This window comes from Rhinatrema bivittatum, chromosome 6 (genome assembly GCF_901001135.1).
Source record: "Rhinatrema bivittatum chromosome 6, aRhiBiv1.1, whole genome shotgun sequence".
NCBI lineage: Eukaryota > Metazoa > Chordata > Amphibia > Gymnophiona > Rhinatrematidae > Rhinatrema > Rhinatrema bivittatum.
Window position 1 is genome coordinate 110,641,594 of NC_042620.1, and position 19,480 is coordinate 110,661,073.

The following is a 19,480-nucleotide window of genomic DNA, read 5'->3' on the forward strand; positions in this document are numbered from 1 at the left end:
AATTTAAAGGACAGCCTCTACAGTGGCAGTTGACTTGTAGGTAAGACATATGCTTTTTTTTCTCTCTTCCCTCTCCAATTATGTCTTTCCAGCCAACTGCACGGACATGGGCGGGGGGCTGTCAGAGATGTGACAGCATTGGGTACATGGCAAGTGGCTTGCACAGTTAGATCTACAAGCAGGCGCGCTATGGCCCGGCTTTCTCGCTCCTTCTTGGAGAGGCCTTCTATTATTGCTTGCCCAAACAATCACTTGCCACAAAGCTTTCTATGGGTTCACGTTAAACAATAGGCTTTTCCAATCCTATCATTTGAAGCAGTTGAAATCTCACTTGTTAATCACAACCTTTTAGTGTCCACACTACCGGGACTCCCAGATCAGGTATGCCCTGTTAGTGATCGGTCAGCCAGGATGTCAGCCACAGTTTTTCTTGACCATCGCACTGGTAAAACAGAATTTGCGGCATGTGCATTTAGGGCCTAGCATATTCAGGTCAGAAAAATGTATATCTATGGAGGACATACTGCAGAACAGCCAGGGACTTGCATAATCATACCACAAGGTGAATGTTTTCCTGCTATGAAGTGTGGCAGCTGTCATGTACTGCATCAGTGTTAGAAGAGTGCTACAAACGGGTAGCGATAGCTTGGTAATGAGTGACATGCAAACATTTGGTAGGAACCCCAGATGCAGTTTCCAATTCTGGAAGATGTGACACAGCATAAGCAAATGCTATACTGTTCATATAGTGTCACAGAAAAAGGCTGCATGGACTTTGATTTGGGAAAAAGGCTATTAAGGCTCATGCTAAGCTAGAGCTTAGCTTCTACTCTATTAGATCATGCTGTGGGTTGGCAGCGATATCAGAAAGTCATGGTGGTGTGATTGATGTAGCCCTTCTCTCTTTGCCACAGAAAATTAGGGATACAGTTGCAGAATCTGGCTTCTCATCCCCATAGCTATTCCCAACACGCCAGCGGAGATGAGGAACAATGGGGCCTTATGTTCTACCCTTCAGGGTTCTCAAAGTATATTCCGCATTTTGGACAAAACAGGGGAGTTTTAATGTATACCCCACCCAAAGCAGCAGAGATAGTGCTGTTCTGCTGTTTATTCCATAATCTTGTTCAGTGCCATGGTATCCCAATAGACAAACTTCCAGATCTACCCGAAGATCCCCCATGTCCAACCGCAGAAGCCAAGGACACCACATTGACTGGCAGCCAGCTTCAGCAAAACACCATACAACGCTACTTTGCTTGTTAGGCCTCAAATACCCCTTCCCCTTCCATGGAAGAGAGTCCAGCAGAGTGTTTCCGGCTGCTCTCCTCTCTCTCTTTCTTTTACTCACTGCTCCTCTGTCTGGCTCACTGTGCCACAAAAACCACGAAGGTTTAGTTAGGCTACATCTTGACAAAGGAGCAAAAGACTGTAGCATAAAAAGTGTACTCAAAGTAAAGATTGCACCAAAGACATGTGGCATGCCTAATGTTTTCTGACTGATAGTGAGTCTAAAACTGCCATGTCTTGCGATAGTGTTTGTGAAGGACTGGCAACACAGTGTAAATAGCTTGCCCTAGCTTGCGCTGTCTTGCTTGATGGCCCCATAGCTGGAACCCTGTCCAAGGCCTCACGTGTGGGCGAGATAGTGACATAGGTATGAGGGAACTCCAGCAGGGCCTTGAACATGGAACCCAACTGATCTAGAAATCATATAAATCACAAGTAGCTCAGCTGCTTAAAGGCACAGCCTAAAACTACAGGTTGAAGGTTTAAGGTAGCAATCCCAGACTTGCCATTTGACAACCACATTCCCTAGCTGACCTCCGTGTACATCTAAAGATATGCACCTGTATATCGGATGCATTGTGTTACATGGGCCTGCAAACACACTGATGACAGCACTGCCTCAACTATTCCAGAGTCAGTGCTGACATCGGAGTGCTGACCTAACAGCCCTTCACTTAAAGCCTTTTGGAAAGCATATGTCAAAGATAGTGGCAATGCGTAACTTCTCACCTATTACCAATTTTAACAAACAAACTACTCTGCCTATTTTGTATGTACCTACAGAAAGCAAAACATCATGACTAGCCCTGAGCTGCACAAACTAAGGCATAGGCAGTACCCTCATATCTCTAAATTTCCCAATGGCTACCTGTGACATTTCAGGCTAGGTCCAGAGCTTAAAACATGGCTTTCCGTTGGGTTGAATGAGGGGAACCTTTTGTTAGGTGACATATGGGTGCTGTTATATTCATCATCCAACTTACTCTGACCTATCCATTTCAGAGGTGACTTTGTAAAACATTTGAAGGTATGATAGCATCCTATTCCCAAAGCAGCTTTCAGATTCTCAGCCCAGCATCCTTGTCTAGCCTCCCCGAGCAGCTAACAGAACCAACATGACAGCCCAAGGGCCAAGGCCCTCACCATCTGTACATGAGAACTAATAGGTTGCTTATCTAGTTGTAGCAGGGCCCAGCGGTGTATGGTTCTTTCCAACTCCAGTGACCTATACAGCCTTGAACAGATGTCTGTCATGCTACCAGGTGTAGACAATATTCTGTGAGGAGTAATGATTCAGATGACATCATTAGCAGGTAGGAACAAGTTTAGTACAGAATTCATTGATGGTTGATGACAAACTGTCTGGCAATATCACAGTTGGAACTGGGTAGGTAATCTAAGTGCTGAAGGTAGTCTGTACCAAATAATGATACACTACATATGTGGGTCTGTGTGAGTAGCATGCTGTGTTAGCTTCTGTCCATATCGGTGTCTGGGGGTGATGTAGGGCTCGTTGTTCTCTTCCTTACCACAACAATGCATACATCAGAGCATTCACTATGTGTGCACATTTAGCACACACTGGCTTGTTTATGTTTTGTAATTATTGAATGTTCTGTTGGTAGCTGTTTTGAAATATTTATTCTTTTTATTAGTATGGTTTTACTATTTGCTTGATTTTATTGTTTGATGTTTCTGGTTTTCCTTTGTTGTACTGCATACAAAGTCTGGCTTCTTGCAGTTCCAGTTCAGTTCTTGTTTGCATATTACTGTTTATGGGTATTTAATTCTTTATTTGGTGAGGGTCAGTCTGTGTACTGCATGTATGACCGAGGTGAGGTATTATTCTAGCATGTAGTTTCTGTTTGGGGATCTAAAGCAGTCTGGCTTGTTTGGTTTTCCTAACAGGAAGTGTACTGGTGTTTTAGGGCCTGGTGTAATATTTAAGTGTTACCTTTTCATAGGTAGGGATGTTACTTTTTGAGTGCTGAGTAGTGAAAAAAAAAGAAGGTCGGTGTATCAAGGGACTTTTATTAGAACTTGCCTGACTCTGGCCGAGTTTCGCTCACACAGGAGCTGCCTCAGGGGCTATTAAGAACAAAATTAAAATCAAAACACACATATATAAGCCATATTCAACATAAATGTATGTGCATACATAAAAAAGTTGTAACAACATGCTTATATAGTAAAATAAAACAAACTCAATTAAGTGCACATAAGTCAACAACATAAAGAAACTATAAATGAGTTAAATAAAACGCACAAACATTTATAGAAATGTAAATAAATGAGTACTGTACCAAACATCAATGACTTATGTCAGTATAATAAAAAAATTTAATTGAAAAAATAAATTGAAAAAATATTAATTTCAATTTCAACTATTTGAGTGCTGGCAGTGTTGTTCTGGTATGGGAGGTTTACTATATTTATTTATTTATTTCGAGGCTTTTTTATACCGAAGTATAGCGGGATGCCTTCACTCCGGTTTACAGGATAAACAACTTATACATGGTGGTGACCAATTGGTAACTTATACAAATATGAATATAACATCTTATATAACTTAAATAACTTGTTAAACAGGTTGGTGACAACAGTCACTGGGGCACTCTAGCAGGGAGCTGAGATAGGGTGGGGGGGGCTAGGGGGAATCAGCTGAGGCGGGCTGGATAGAGGGCTGTGTAGCAAAAATTGAAGAACAGGAGACTAGGAGGAGAGGGCGGGAGGGGGGGTGAAGGAGGATGGGATGCCATAGGGGTGGTAGGGAGAGGGGAGGGGTGGGAGGTCAGGGAGGGGTTGGGGGAGGGTAGGACGGGGGAAGAAGGTGGAGGTGTTTGGGTATTAGTTAGGGAGGGGGGGGGTGGTAGAAGGAAAGGAGGGGGGAAGAGGTGGGAAGAGGGATGTGGATGGCTTAGCCGACTCCGTCGCGGAAGGTTAGGTTGAAATACCAGGTTTTGAGTTCTTTTTTGAACGATTTGCTGTCATTGAGTGATCTTAAGTAATGGGGAAGGGTGTTCCATAATTTGGGTCCTGCGACGGAGAATGCTCTGTTCCTCGTGGCTGTTAGTTTGGCTATGCTGGGGGAAGGTATGTCTAGGGTCATTTTGCCTTCTGTTCTGGTGGTCCGTTGTGCTTTGTGAAGGTGAATCATGTCAATTAGGGCGGGGTTGGCTGCATTGTAGATTGAGTTGTGGACAGTTGTTAGCGTTTTAAATTCAATCCTTTGTGCTATGGGAAGCCAGTGTAGGCTTTTCAGGGCGGGAGTGATATGATCTGATTTTTTCTTGCCAGTTAGAATTCTTGCAGCGGCGTTTTGCAGCATTTGGAGTGGCTTTATGGTGGATTTTGGGAGGCCGATCATCAGGGAGTTGCAATAGTCAAGGCTGTTGAAGATTAGAGATTGCAGAACTGTGCGGAAATCTTGCTGGTGGATAAGTGGTTTCAAGTGTTTCAGGAGGTGGAGTTTCAGAAAGCCTTCTTTCGTTTTCATGGCGATGTTCTTTTTTAGGTTGAGGTCGCTGTCAATCCAGATTCCAAGGTCTTTTGTTGCGTTTTTGAGTTGGATGCTGTGGTTGTCAATTTGAAGGAAGTGTGGTGCGGTAGTTGATCCAGGGTTGTGTTTGCCTATGAGGATACATTCGGTTTTATTCATATTGAGACAGAGTTTCATCTGGCTTAGTTTGTCTCTGATGTCGATTAGGTGCTTGGCTGTTGATTTCAGAGCATCTTCGATGGTGTTTGATATGGGGATGATAAGTTGAATGTCATCTGCATACATAAAATATGTTATGCCCAGACTTGAGATGAAGTGACAGAGTGGGAGTAAGTATATATTAAAGAGGGTTGCAGATAAGGCGGAGCCTTGTGGTACCCCGGTGTCTAGTGGTAGGGGGCTAGAAGAGTTGTTGTTAATGGCGACCTTGAAGAGTCTATCTTTTAGGAAGGATGTGAACCATTTTAGTGTATTGTCGGTCAGGCCGATGTGTGCTAGGCTGTCAATCAGGGTCTTGTGGTCCACCGTGTCGAAAGCCGCAGAGAGGTCTAGAAGGATAAGTAGATGATTTAGCTTGTTGTCTAGACCTCTAATTAATGTGTTTGAAAGGTTGATTAGTAGGGTTTCGGTGCTTCTGTTTTTTCTGAATCCGTGTTGTGAAGTATGGAGGATATTGTTGTCCTCTAGATGCTCGTTCAGCTGAATCAAGGCCGCTTTTTCGGTCAGCTTGGCTAGGAGTGGGAGGTTTGAGATGGGGCGGTAGTTATTTAGATCAGACGGGTCGAGGTTTTTCTTTTTCAAGATAGGGGTGATGGTTGCTGTTTTTAGTTGTGCGGGGAGTATCCCTTCTTCGAGTGATTTGTTAATGATGGCTGCTATGGTCGGGGCGATGGTGTGTGCCAGTTCTTTCAGGTATCGGGTGGGGATTGAGTCCAGGTCGTGGCGTGCTGGGTTGATTTTTTTAATTAAGTTTTCGGCGGCTTTGTTGGAAATAGGAGTGAAGTTTGTCCAGGGTGTATTGGTGTGTTTGATGTTTTGATCTGCTGTGTTTGAGGGGGTGCTGAAGGAGTTGGTGATCTTGTTTGTTTTGTTCCAGAAGAACATTGCTAGGTCTTGACTTAGGTTGTTTTCATTAGGTGAGGTGGTGCAGTGGTTGTTGTTGTTTTCTTCAATCAGGTACTCATCCAGTACCTGTTCCTGTTCCTGTTTAGTTTATGCATGGCTTTCTGAAGGCATAGCCCACACTCAAAATATGTTAAAATTGGCTTAATAGATGTTATAAAACCCTTCCTTGAACAATAAATGGAGTATAAGAATATAAACCAAAATGGAAAAAATACTTCTATTCTCCCTGTTATCATTAGTACTAATTGAATGCGATCATCATAATTGGCATCATCAATAAATTGATCTCACAAATGTTTGCTCTCTGCCTTATATGTAATCATAGGTCACTGTGACCCCCAACATGTAATATTTTTTTGAAAAAATGTTATTGCAAATAAAAATTGTCCATATTAATAATTATAAACAAGCATTCAACAGTTCTTGTATATTTTCAAAAGCTGGTACTTATATGAATACTCGGAACAAACTAAATGTGAAAGTCTTTCATAGGCAGCTGTTCAACTCGGCCTCACAGCCCGACATGGGTCCTTGTTTCAGACTGATGTCTTTCATCAGGGTATGGTCACACCATTTTGACACACCAGGTTGATGAAAATTAATGACGTTTTCGATGATGCCTATAATGATGGTCACATTTAATTAGTACTAGTGATAATAGGGGGAATAGGAAAATAGGCTTAATGTCATAAGTGTTGCAGAGGTGGACCCTTTGCCGGAGGTGGAGTTGGTGCTACCCGTGGGGAAACCCCCCTGGGACCCCACCATCGGGAGTCAGGGCCGAAAGTGAAGCAGAGGCCGACTGGAGCTTCACAAATAACAGCCCTCGTTCCTCGCAAGTTGAGCCCTTGGGTACCGAGGCCGGCTGGTCTTAGGCGGGCCTCCGCGTGGTTGATCTCGGAGAGTGTCCAAGGCAGGGTACCAGGAAGCAGCGGAGACATAGGGTCCGAAGGAGCAAAGTCGAAGACAAGGCCAGGTTCCAGAAGCCTGAACAGACAGAAGCAGGTGAGCAATTAGGAACAAGTTAAGTCTGGGATTGTAAGTAGACAGGCGCCTAAAGTAGGCCAAGTCCAAAGAGAATCCACTGAAGACAAGATCAGGTTCAAGCTGGAGTCAGGGCAGGTGGCTGAAGACAAGGTCAGGTTCAAGCTGAAGTCCGGGCAGGCGGCTGAAGACAAGGTCAGGTTCAAGCTGAAGTCCGGGCAGGCGGCTGAAGACAAGGTCAGGTTCAAGCTGAAGTCCGGGCAGGCGGCTGAAGACAAGGTCAGGTTCAAGCTGAAGTCAGGGCAGGCGGCTGAAGACAAGGTTAGGTTCAAGCTGAAGTCAGGGCAGGTGGCTGAAGACAAGGTCAGGTTCAAGTGAGGGTCAAAGCCAAGGAATCCGTCCAGAGAGTAGTCAGGTACAAGCGAGGGTCAAAGCCAAGGAATCTGTCCAAAGGGTAGCGGGATCAGGAAGCTGGAACTGGAACACAAGGATTGGAACAGGAACAGGTACTGGATGAGGAACATGATGAGCAGCAACTAAGCACATGACAGGAAGTGTGGAGACCTGTTGCCAAGGTGAAGACTGAATGGCGGAGCCCACCTTATATAGCAAGGCTGAGAGACGTCATCATCTGGGGCCGCGAGTGGGTTTCCCGCTGTGGCCCCTTTAAAGTCAGCGAAGGTGCGCGTGCATCTAAGGTGGGCAGGCCGGAACTAGGAGATGACGGCGTCTCCCCTTGATGCATGTGGGGAGACCTGATCGAGACGGGAGGAGGCCGCGGAGGTGCCGGAGGAGCCTGGGAGCATAGCAGGGACGTGAGCATATAGGCGACTGCCTATCGCTGCCAAGAAGGAAGGGCCAGGTCTAGGACCTGGGTGTCGGGGATGAGTGGAGCCTGCCGCAGGCCTGCCATGGCCGGGAAATGCAATAAGGGTCTTTTTTGTAGTTTTCTGGTTAGTACCACAGAAGTGCATGAAAATAGAACATATATGATATTTTTCCTCAAAAGACTATACTTTGAAAACCCTTTTCCATGTAAAATCTGTTATAAATGCATAATTTTTAATTGAGTGGAGTGGACAAGCCTGTAAGGTTCACCTAGGGTGCCTAATACCCTTGTACTGGCCCTGCATAGCTAGGATACATTTCCTCACAAGAAGACAAGTGAACACCCTTTGAATAATCTATGTAAATCCCACTAGGCTTTACTATAAGTTAGAATATAAAAATTTCCAGCAAGTGGAGATTCCAGAGGGATTAGAAGTTTAGTCCTAGCTTCAGTCCATCTCCAGAAGATTAGTTTAGTTTCTTTCTTTATTTCCCACAAATCCAACAGAAAATAAATGCATCTTACAATAAAAATACACAAAACATATTTACATAGTAAATAAAAGAACAAACTAAAAACAATACAATTTCACATCTGCAGAATAATAAGCCTAATAATAAATACAAAAGGGTAGGCATTTGCTTTAAGGTCATAGAAGTGACTCCTTATGGACCAGGTTAGCTAGAGATAGGTGGCAAGTGGCTCTGCTCTAGAGGGCTCCAGGAAAGGAAAGAGGGGTTGACTTTCTTTCCCCTGAAAGAGTGGTTTCGCTCGCTCATCTTTTGGAGCGGGTTCTAGGAAAGACTCTAGGACAGGGATTCCCAGCCTGTAGGTGAGAACCCCAAATGAGGTCACAGAACTTTCAGCAAGGGCCTTAAACAGCAGTACTCTTCAGGCATCATCATCATCAGCAGCAGCAGCAGCAGCATTAGTGTAAACGTCAGCATGGATCCTGTGAGTCTGCATGCACTCACAGGCCGTGCAGTGGTCCTGCCCTCACATGAGTCTCTGTGGTAAAAGGAAGCCCTGCACCAGGAAGGACTGGGGCTGTTGCAGGGCCTGTGCACTTGCACTGGTCTGGAGGCTCCATGCTGACTTTCATTGCTAATGCTTTTACTGCTTGCAGATAACCATTGGGCTTGGGACCAGCCATGAGGAGAGAGGAAGAGCTGGCTCAGTGTGAATGGGCTAGTGGAGTTAGTCACGGCTTCTCATCCACCACCGAACCTACCCAAGAGAAAAATGTTTGCTTTGTCATCATCCTACCTTTTCTTCCCACCAGTTGTCATCCACCTTTGGACCAGGGCCAAAAGGAAATGCTGCCACTGCGTACCAAGGGTCTCTGACGCCTGGGGCCAATGCATTTATGTTGCCTTCCCTGTGCCATCTAGTAAACCCATCAGGTATTAGGCCTATTGTAACAAGTGTTGGGTGTGGGTTTGGTCCTCAGAAAGTCTTGAGTAAACCAAATGATGATAGTGATATAGTAAACTTCCTATACTAAAACAGAACTAACTGTCAGCATTAAATCCTATCTATGAAGAGGCATCACTGCAAATAGTACACCAGGCCTTAAAACACCAATTCATGTCCTGGGGAAAAAACAAACCAGGCAGCTATAAATCCCTACATAGAAAATACAAGCTAGCAGAATACCCCACCTCATTTAAACATGCAGAACACTGACTCACCTTTACCAAATACAGACTAAAGGGACCATAAAGTATAAATAGAAACATATAGACAGAAACTGAACTGGAAACTGCAACAAGTCAGACTCTGTATGCAACGCAGCAATGGAGAAACAAACATCACCAGTCCTCATAAATCATCAAACAATATCAAGGAATATAAATCAATCCTATTAGTAAAACTATACTAACAGAAAGAATATTTCCAACGTTAGGAATAGAATAACATCCAATAATTAAGAGTTCATACAAAATTTAAAAAATGTTTCAAACAGCAATAAAATATTTCAAAATGGCAGACACAAACAAGCATGGAAAATTCACCTCTCTCCATACCTGAAAACGTCATTTCCACTCATCCTGAGCATGTCGTGGATTAGTGGGGCAGTACAAACTTTCTTCACACACACACACACACACACACACACACTCCCATTGATGCACATGCACCCCAATCAGGTTCCCATTCACACACACACCCACACCCCCATCGGGAGCAGATAGGGGAGCCCATTCTGCTGTTCCTTATGCGATGGCCCCTGCGCTAATCAAATCTCACGGGGCTAGCACGTCCTCTAAGCTGATCTTGTGCATCACAAGATCAGCATAAAGTAGTGCTAGCTGCACGTGGTTTGGCTACTAGGGATGTGAATTGTTTTTTGACGATTTAAAACAATCGTCAGATATATTTTAAATCATCAAAAATCGTTAGAGCCGCGATACAATAGCAATTCCCCCGATTTATCGTCAAAAAATTGTAAATCGGGGGAGGGGGGAGGGCGGGAAAACCGGCACACCAAAACAACCCTAAAACCCACCCCGACCCTTTAAAACAAATCCCCCACCCTCCCAAACCCCCCCAAAATGTTTTAAATTACCTGGAGTCCAGTGGGGGGGGGGGGGGGGGGCCCGGCGCGATCTCCCGCTCTCAGGCCACGGCTGCGTTAATAGAAATGGCGCCGGTGGCCCTTTGCCATTACCATATGACAGGGCAAAGGTAGCGCCGGCACCATTTTGGTTCCTGTCACCCGACATCACGAGTGCAGGTGATCGCTCCCGGACCCCCGCTGGACCCCCAGGGACTTTTGGCCAGCTTGGGGGGGGGCCTCCTGACCCCCACAAGACTTTCCAAAAGTCCAGCGGGGGTCCGGGAGCGACCTCCTGCACTCGGGCCGTATTGCCAATATTCAAAATGGCGCCGGCGCTACCTTTGCCTCACTATGTCATACGACCCGTATTCCCCGATTTATCGTCAAAAAATCGTAAATCGGGAGGGGGGGAGGGCGGGAAAACCGGCACACCAAAACAACCCTAAAACCCACCCCGACCCTTTAAAACAAATCCCCCACCCTCCCGACCCGTATGACATAGTGAGGGCAAAAGTAGCACCGGCGCCATTTTGAATATTGGCAATACGGCCCAAGTGCAGGAGGGTCGCTAACGGACCCCCGCTGGACTTTTGGCAAGTCTTGTGGGGGTCAGGAGGCCCCCCCAAGCTGGCCAAAAGTCCTTGGGGGTCCAGCGGGGGTCCGGGAGTGATCTCCTGCACTCGTGACGTTGGGTGACAGGAACCAAAATGGCGCCGGCGCTACCTTTGCCCTGTCATATGGTAAGGGCAAAGGGCCACCGGCGCCATTTCTATTAACGCAGCCGTGGCCCGAGAGCAGGAGATCGCGCCGGGATCCCCCCACTGGACCCCAGGTAATTTAAAACATTTTGGAGGGGTTCGGGAGGGTGGGGGATTTGTTTTAAAGGGTCGGGGTGGGTTTTAGGGTTGTTTTGGTGTGCCGGTTTTCCCGCCGATTTACGATTTGACGATTTTTTAACAAAAAAAACCATGACGATCAGATTTCCCTCCCCTCCCAGCCAAAATCGATCGTTAAGACGATCGATCACACGATTCACATCCCTATTGGCTACTGAATGCTAGCACAGAGAAGCAGGAGAATGGGCACTCTTCTTGTAGGCTTCCTCTTCTTCCACCACCAGTGGGATTGGATCCAACGGCAGCCTTGCAGCTCTTTCATTTCGGTCACCAGTGGGATGGGGGTCCACTGGTGGACTTGGGGCCTCTGCTTTTTTTTGCCCGCTGATGGGGTGGGGTCAACCTATAGCCTCATGGCCCTCCTCTTCATTTTGCCACCAGTGGGTTTGGGTCCACCAGCGACCTCATGGGACTCCTTTCATTTCGTCCGCCAGTGGGATGGGGTCCACCAGTGGCTTTGTGGGCCTCCTCTTCTCGACTGCTGTTGCCCCCACTGGGTATCCATAGCCAGTAGCGCCAGGCCTGGCAGTGGGCCTCTTCCACCTCTGCCATCGGGCAGGATGGGACCCTCCTGGTAGCTGCGGGGCCTTGCCTTGTCTTGTCTGGGAGGGATCTCCTGCACCCTTCCCCCACTTGGTATGCCACTGCCTGGGAGGTTTTTAGAAGAGGGAAGAGAAGAATCTGATGCAGGAAATGTTTGAGGGTTGGATCAGGTGGAGAAGGACTGGTTATGGATGGTGAGAGAAGAGGAATGAGAGAAGATCAAATAGAGAATGTAAGAAAGGAGCTGGGGTGAGAGGGAATCAGCTGGTGGGATGGGAAAAAGAAGGGTTTGAGGGGAAGAGCTGAGATTGGTAGGGGAGAGAGAGGGAATGGGAAATGAGTGTGGAGAGTGGGTGACAGAGGATCATTTGGGAGCTATAAAGACTTGAAAGAGGATCAGCTGTGGAAATATGAAAAGGGCTAGAGGGTGAGAAAGGGGGATGAGCTAAGAGTAGCTAGGGGTGTAAGGGGGGGGGGGAGGATGAGAGAAGAGATCCTCTGGAGGGGATGATGTTGAGAGAGAGGATCAGCTGGAGAGGGCAGAGTTTCAGGGTGGAAGGATTGATGATGAAGTACTGCACCCCTCCTAATTTGTTTTGGTTGACCTCTAGGGTCATGTAAATTTTCAAGTGCTAAATTGGGGTCACATTGGCTACAAGTTTGGGAAGCCCTGCTCTAGGAACGTGAATGTTCCCAGGTGGCAGGAATAGAAAATGGTTCTTGCTGCAACATTCACCAATAAGATATTTGAGTATGTCATTTCTAGTTAGGCAATGAGGATTTCACATTCCATTTGGGTCTTAAGGAAATCATAGGAAAAAGAGGAGGTCCTAGTTCCTACGTTTGTTATTCAAGCAGCATAAGACGGTGACTTGTGATTTTTCTGTTCTTTTCCTGATTAATGTGAAAGTCTGTTTTTTGAAATCCGTGGAGAACTGTTTCCTGCATTTTTCTATTTTGTACTGCTGTACTTGATTTTGTCTTCAATAAAGTATATTTTGTTTTGGGTCAGAACACCCAGTGTGTGGACTTGTTTATTAAAAGACTGTGAGTGTGATGCCTTTGGTCATTACAGCTTTAGCTGTGCCCCACTGAATGAATCCTGATTAAGAGTTGTCATCAAGTTTTCCTCAACCCTGCAACATCTGAAGATGCCTCCTTACCTAATTCTGGGAGTGCCTAGTAAAAAGTGTTATAGATAGAAAGCCAAATAATGTGTTCATAAAAATGGTAGTGAGATAGAAGTTGAATCCACTTTAAGATACAGAGCAAAATCAGGGTACTAGACTTTCTTATATCAATATGCCATTAAGTGGTCCATGAAGTTAAAATAGTAGATGGTGTTTAAAAGGAAAATTAATCGGACTGTAAATTAAACCTCTAATTTTAGCTTTATTACTAATCTGTGGTTGTCAAATCTTGAGTATTTCATAGATTTATAGTTGCTTTCAGTTATATAATTTCATTAATGTGAATGGAGGCTTCATGATTTTTATGTGTACATGAACCCCACTGAGAGCACCTTGACTTTGGAATGTGATGTGAGCAGAGGTTAATTTCGGGTTTTCCTTCAGACCATACTTACAAAACAGGGAAAGAAAGGAGAAACTCCAATTCTTCTCTTAGCCGAAACACCAGAATTTTCAGTGGGCTATCAGCATTAACAAGCTGGCCGAGTTCTTTTTCCAGCAGTCATCTTTTTGTTTGCAAAAGAAAAAAAAATAGTTTGTTTCAGTTTCTCCATGTCTTAATCTACCATGGTTAGATCCCTGATAGGGTTCACCAATTCATTTCTCCGTATCTGAAGCAATGCCTCCTTGTGTGGTCTTAAAAGTTCAAAGATTACATTTTTATATGTTGGTCCAGTGAAAGGTATCAGTCTGCTAAGACTGCTGATATGTAAGTGTTACCATTTCAACGGACTAGGCACAAATGTATTAAGTTAGCCCAACAGAAAGATATCACTGCAACTTGTTTGTTGAGCTTTACTGCTCCCTACCCTAGTGGACTAACATTCCGCTTTATTCATGATTTCTATAGGAATTTAATTCATGTAGTTCTCCAATGGTCGCTGGACCGCTGTCAGCTGGGAGCAGTGAAGGTGTTTTGTTTCCACAAGGCAAGAGTCGATCGCCACTCCATTAGATTAGATACAGAAAACCAGGAGCGCCCGCTTCGCTTTCTTCCGCTTTCTGTGCCTCTGCGCTCGCCGTGAGGCTTCCGTCATTCCCTGCGTGTCCGGGAGGGTGGAGCGCTGCTCTTTGCCGAGACGGTTCAGCGCTTCGGACTCCGGTTTTGTCCTCGCTCGGTCAGGCCAGGTCAGTGCTGCTTCCTCCGGTCGCGCGCGGGCACCCCCGCCACATCCGTTTAACGGTGGATGCCGGACAACCCCGTATGTTTTGAGGATGTGTAGGCGGCGGCGACGACAAAGGCCGCTGGGGATGCTGCCCGGCCTCCACCCTGTCCGGGGAGGGAGGGCAGTGGAGAGCCCAGCCGGGTGTGGTCGTATCCCTGGCTGCGGTGCCTGGCCGGGTCGGATCATGGACAAGGCGGGCTCGCTATGATGCCGGGCCCCGGGTGTTGTAACAGTCAGCGAGAGGAGCCAGTATATTGTATAACTCCTCCTAGTATTGTATGCATCCACTTCTGCATTATCTATGTAGTTCCACCCAAGGGTGCCTGTCCTGCACGGGTGGGGCCATAAAAGAATTAAGTTCTTTGGGGGGCAGAGACCCTGACTCGTTCTCCGATGTGCCCTTTTCTTTCAGGGCCCAGGGCAGCAGTGACTGGCTTTACTCTGGTTATCCCTGGGAGAGTGATACTTTCTCTTCTCTGTGAGTGCTGCATGCCCAAATAAATACACTGGACGCTCTGTTTAGTGTCTGAAATTAAAGTTTCTGCTGATAAAATAGTTGTAGATGGCACAATAAAGGTTATTCAGCACCACAGTCTTTCTCTCCTTGTTTACAGTATTCACTTTTATCTGTACAAGAATCTTTCTAACAGGCAAGGAATCCGACTACCCTCTTGGATTAGGTGAAATTGAAGTTCTGGTGGGCAGGGTAACCCTTAAACTGGTCAGGAAATCTCCTTCCAAGATGGCCAAAAATCCTAAAATTGCACAGACAGTAAACTTTCTCTTCCCAGGGATTGAAGACTCCAAATGGGTGTCCTCTAGGATCTGTACAGTTCTTTTACTCATGGTTAGCAGCTTTTCTAGTGCCTTAGGTTTATCTCTGTCTCTTCTCTGGCAGGGGTGTAAGTATCTTACCCTGCTTCAATGCAGGAAGGAAGGGGCAGCCAAAACAATCTTCCTCCTGGTGTCTCATCTTAATGTCCTTTTCCCTTAACCAAAGATAACACCAGAGTTATCTTTGGCTGTCCCCCTGTTATCTTTGGTGACCCCCTTGCAGAGGGTCACCACCTCAAATGGGCAGGTCTTACCTATGCCTGGGTGTCCCAAACACAGGGTTCCCCATTCTCTGAATCCACGAAAGGTCCAGATGTCAGCAAGGCTCCTACCTTGAAAATCTCAAAGTCCTGAAAACAGCGTAGAGCAATATCCGAACCAGCTAGTGAGTAGACTGGGAGGAACACCCTCCTGACCCTGGTTAGGATCCGCATGCTGGGTTAGCCTGTTCCTCTGACTGGACTTGAAAAAACACAAAAAGATAAGTTTCTAACACTTCAAAATCTATAAAGGACAGCCCACAGACTCTCTGGAGAAAGGTGTTATAAAGCCTCTCAGGGGGACAGCCATTCCTAGACTTCTCAAAAGGAGGGCTTGAATTTGAATGGATCCTCCCCCATTCACTAACCTATTCTGTCATTTCCCAGAGCTTTCTGGTAACTGACAGGAGGGTCGGTTTATATATATAGTACAGGGCTTCCCAAACTTTTAATTAATGTGTCCCCCATTTTAGCATTTGAAAGCTCACATGATCCTAGAGGACAAAAACAAATTAGCAGGTGTGCGGTCCCTCTCCCTGCAGTCTATCTTATACTCTCTCAACCTTCTTTCTCTCCAGTTGATCCTTTCTCTCAACTCCACCCCTCCAGCAGATCTCCTCCCTTCTCTCTGTTTCCTTCTTACTTCCCCAGCTCATCCCCTCTCTCACACCTCTTGCCTTTTTTGGCATCCCCTCCCCACACACCTGAGTCCTCCTCATAACCACATTCCCGCAATCTCACCTTCTCTCCTCCAATCCTCTCACAATCTGCGCAGAGGTGTTGTTCTTTATCATGCTTCCCTTTATTACAGGATAATAGCTAATAAGCCCATTACCGGTACTTTGTACTTCTCATGGAGATGTGCAAATCCCAGTATGGGTTTTAATTGTTGTTTTGCCACATGTTTTTAAACACTGAGCCTCTTATTACATACTGGAGTTGTGTTAGTACTGAAAAATTGGGGCAAAAAGGAGTTAAAAGCCATGCTGAGGTCAGTGTAGCCATGCTGCCACTGAGCTGGGGGAGAGGGTCTGGAGATGCCACTGTCTCTCCATCAGATCCCTGCTCCCCATGCCTTGATCAGCTGCCATCAGGCTTCTCTTCTTTCCTTTCCACTTTTTCCCCCTCCCTCCCCAGCTGACTGGAGGAGAGTGTGCTTAACCTGCATCTACCTCCTGCATTGGATAGTTTCAGTCTGGCAGTTTGAACTAAGTTGCCAGCAGGTCTCGCAAGACTACAGGGACCTACCCAGTTCAAACCACCAGTGGCCTGTGGAGGTGACAGATGCAGGTAAGCATCTAACTGCACTAACCACATCTTCTGGCAACAAATTCAACACACAATAAAGCTCTGGAATTTGTTGCCAGAAGATGTGGTTAGTGCAGTTAGTGTAGCTGAGTTCAAAAAAGGTTTGGATAAGTTCTTGGAGGAGAAGTCCATTAATGGCTATTAATCAATTTTACTTAGGGAATAGCCACTGCTATTAATTGCATCAGTAGCATGGGACCTTCTTAGTGTTTGGGTAATTGCCAGGCTCTTGTGGCCTGGTTTTGGCCTCTGTTGGAAACAGGATGCTGGGCTTGATGGACCCTTGGTCTGACCTAGCACGGCAATTTCTTATGTTCCTGCTGGCACAGGGGGAAGGGAGACCTGGTGGTGGCTGTTGATCAGGAAATGGGGATGGCGGAGAAGGAGGCTGCTTTTTGACGGGGGAATCACTAATAAAATACAAAAATGCCCCGTGATAAAATTAGATGTCTAGGTCAGGGGAATAAAAATGCACATGCTTGACTTTTTCAAAAATTTTAGCACTCTAACCCACTTCTTGGAAGCTTGCATAAATAGCAGGTAAAGAATAGGCAGGTGCCTTTAGTGCACAAACTTTGCAGCTGCTAATTTTCAAAGGGGAAACAATGTAGCTTTTCCTGTTGTAAGCTGACTGCAAATAACATGGTCTATTGAAAATTGCCTCCATTTTCTTTCTTCTTATTGAACTTCCTTTTTATACTCCTGGGGAAATTCTGCGCACAAAACTTAAATTCTGCAAACTTTATATTGGTCAAAATAACACAATTTACATGACAGTCTTTAAGTAATTACATTTTTAATTAATTCAGAAAAAGTTATTACTTAAAGATGTAGAACTTTAAATATTTTGAGCAGAATTTCCCTAGAAATTCACTGTAAGAGTGTCCCTTCCACTTGCTCTCCCTACTCCCCTGGCCACTTTGCCCTCTCAGGCCCCAACTCCTCAACCTGCCAGTATTTGTCCCCTCCACCTCTAGGCTCAACCCCTTCCACTCTATTGCCAATCCCAGAGTTTGTCCCTGTTCTCAGTACTGCCCCTCACACAAGGCTTCCTCTGTCCCTCCCTCTCTCACGCACATATTCTCTCTCTCTCTCTTATAAACATACACACACCCACATACAGGCTCCCTCACTCTCTCGCACACACACATCCCCTCATACAGGGCCCTCTCTCTTGCATACACACCCACACAAGCTCCCTTTCTCTTTCACACATACATCCTCACACAGGCTACCTATGTCTCTCTCTCATGCACCCCTTCACACAGGCTCTGTCTCACACATACACAATCCCTTCACACAGGCTAGCATCCTCATATACACACAATCCCTTTTTCATACACACGAGCTCCCAGTCTCTCACACACATACACTCCTTCACAGTCTCCTCATATTGGTTCCCTCTCTCTGAAACCCACACTCATGCATTCCTCCCCCCCCTTACCTCCCATGCTCTCTCTCACACCCTCCTGCTCTTTCACCCTCCCCTTCCCCCCACCCCTCCCCTCATATAGGCTCCCCCTCTGAAACCCACACTCAAGCATCCCCCCATCCCCCTCTTACCTCCCATGCTCTCTCTCTCTCACACCCTCCCCTCCCCCACACCCACTCCCCTCTCTCACACATTCTCTCTCACTGGCATGCCGTGAACGGAGCATGTCCTGTGTGAGCCGTGGGATGCACTCCGCGGAGAAGATGAAGGCCCTGGTGCACAGTTTGCAGCAATGGGGGCCTTCCAACTTCGCTGCGAGCAGAGCACTACCTGTTCACGGCACACGGGGGCCTTTCATTTTTGCCGCAACGGCACGCCCGGGCCTTCATCTTCACCACAAACGGAGCGTGTTCCTTGGCACATGCGGGATGCACTCTGTTCGCGGCATGCCGGGGTCTCCTCTGCTATTTTCTGCGCAGAATTTGGGAATTCTGCGCAAATTCTGCGATCCACAGTAGCGCAGAATTCCCCCAGGACTATTTTTAGAAATGCAATGATTTGACAGCCCTTTATAAATTGTTACTGAGCAGTTGGGTGCTTCTCAGTAAATGTAGTTTGAGCTAAAATGGATTCTTTGTGGGTTGTCATTGAATTACACATAGCAAATTTTATAAAACAGGGGTATTTCTTTCTTAGAATCAGCTGTAATCCTGAGGAAGAAACCAATATGGCCTGAAAAGCTCAGATACGACAATATCTTTGGATTTTTCTTATATTGTTCCAGATAAAGGCATTAATTACAATCTATAAAGAATCCAGTTTTCTCTAGCACCAGTACAACCACTCGAACGTTGCTCAACTGTTACAGCTAAAAGCTGAATTTGAGGAAAGCAAACTAACCAATGGTAGGGTAAAGCTCTGTGGAACCTGATGATTTATGTAGCACTAGAATAATTATTCATTTTATTAGACAATGTTACACCAGATGATTTTACAAAGCAGAGGAGGGAAGCTCAGCAACTCAAACAGAAACAAAGGTGGTAGAGATATGCAGAGGTATAAATTTTGTTTTATTTATTCATTTTGTAGGTTGCAATAATTTGTATGATTTGTTTCAGACAAACTTTTTTTTTTTTCATTTTATTTCTTCATAAGTTTCCCATAAAAGTCAAAGAGGGAAACAACGCAGCTTATTTGGGCTTCTAAATTGGAATTTTCTAATCATTTCTAATGAAAGTTGTGGGTAGACATAATCAGAAGAGTGAAAGACACTCCAACACACCAAGACTTTCAACATGGCACCAAAAGCAGCATGAATAGCACTCGTAACTGTAATGGGGCAAAATGGTACCAGCACTGGCAGTAGTTCTTCAAGGTACGGTGAGAGGAGCAAAGCGGCAACAAGAGTGGCTCCAAAAGAAGGGCAAAGAGCAATAACAGTGACTTGAACTCTCCCAAGGCAGCATGAGAGGAACAAAGCGGTACAAAGTCTAGCATGAACAGCTCAAGGCGCTATGAACTAAGCCCCAAAAGTGCCAGGAAAAACCTCAAGTCATTGTTCAGC

General features: G+C 45.8%; 1 protein-coding gene across 6 annotated transcripts in view; it reads left to right on the top strand.

Moving 5' to 3' along the window:
- Positions 1–13,895: 13,895 nt before the first annotated feature.
- Positions 13,896–19,480, top strand: part of DYNC1I2 (dynein cytoplasmic 1 intermediate chain 2) — a 173,628-nt gene continuing 168,043 nt past the window's right edge. For 5 of the 6 annotated variants that reach the window (XM_029605776.1, XM_029605780.1, XM_029605782.1 and 2 more), the window contains exon 1: positions 13,896–14,044. The gene's annotated coding sequence lies outside the window, so the exon portion shown is untranslated. Of the gene's footprint in view, positions 14,045–14,494; positions 14,561–19,480 lie in introns of all 6 variants that reach the window. The other variant, XM_029605777.1, reaches the window with a different exon arrangement.